A 1360-nucleotide genomic window follows, 5' to 3' on the forward strand; every position below is an offset into this window, starting at 1 on the left:
GGTAACGGAGTGAGGTAGGATCTGGTGGGGTGGGCATATGTAGTGTTATGGGGGCTAGACCTGAGTTCACCCAACCCTCCCATCCCATAAAATAGGTTGTTTAGGAGGCTTGAATAGGCAGCGTCCAGAACTCTAAATCCTTGATCGGATGGAGATCCTGCAATCGAGTACAGTTTTGGGCAGTTCTGAACGTTTGTCTATTCTTGCAGCGTGCCACTATCGACGGCTTGTGATGAATTCGGACGGCTGGTGAGCCGTTATACATGTTGAAACCTGAGTGGAAGAACTCACGGTTTCATAGCTGTCGATAGCGCGCGCCCAATTCCCAATACTCCGAGGCAACTTAACAACAGTTTAGAATTTCACGGGTTAGGGAGTTGAGTTTCGAGGGTGGGGTTTGTTGACACGTAGTGCAGCTTTGAGACGTCTGCCTTACACGCAGAAAATCGCGATTTCAATCCTCGCTCCTGGTATAGCTTACTCCTACGCATATGACATGCCGGATCTGAACAGTCAATATATGACTCACTTGCTGGATTGAGCTTGGTTCAACGGTTCCGTCGCCGGGATGGTCTAGTGGTTATGACGTCTGCCTTACACGCAGAAGATCGCGAGTTCAATCCTCGCTCCTGGTATAGCTTACTCCTACGCATATGACATGCCGGATCTGAACAGTCAATATATGACTCACTTGCTGGATTGAGCTGGATTAATTGACTTCATTGTTAGGCCGCATTGTTAGGTTTAGCCCTATAGGACGGCCATACATGTATCATGTGCACAGTGCAAAGCACCCAACTGGCATGCTTGTACGCACGCATACGTCCGTGTATTCTAGTTTCGCATCCTCTCTCGGTACAGGAGTGACTCCACTGGCGGGACGCTCCGCTAAGCTTTCCAGCAATACATGCCCCGCTTGTTTGACTCAACGGGATTCTATAGCGCTATCGCCGACATAGTTCAGTATTCATGACGCCAGGCTTACACGCTGGAGGTCGCGCGATTCTGGAGGTCAGGTCTAACCAGGTGTGACCAGGATTCTGGAAGAGGCGTGTGTTTTCTGGCATACACAAGTTTCTTCTCATCTTTTGAGGTCCTACCTACACCCGCTACATTTGACAAATCTAGATATATTCATGGGCGGCTGACGATATTCCATGCTTGTGTGGTAATGCACATCGTGAAGACTCCCCACTGGAGGATATAGTTATAATCGTAGGAGAGCGTCTCCAATGCGAGGACGGGGTTTCCGCATGACATGGCGAATTTGTATTTTTGTGATAAATATTATCTAGAATATACTGTACAGCAACTCCCAACAGTTGGGCTCGAACGCACGCACATCATGAGACATGTCTTT

General features: G+C 48.5%; 1 non-coding gene across 1 annotated transcript; it reads left to right on the forward strand.

The window, feature by feature from the left end:
- Positions 1-562: 562 nt before the first annotated feature.
- Positions 563-635, forward strand: Pmar_PMAR008833. Its single transcript has one exon. It is a non-coding gene; the product is annotated as a tRNA-Val (tRNA).
- The last annotated feature ends 725 nt before the right edge of the window (positions 636-1360 follow it).

This window comes from Perkinsus marinus, assembly GCF_000006405.1.
Source record: "Perkinsus marinus ATCC 50983 genomic scaffold scf_1104296952978, whole genome shotgun sequence".
Lineage (NCBI taxonomy): Eukaryota > Perkinsozoa > Perkinsida > Perkinsidae > Perkinsus > Perkinsus marinus.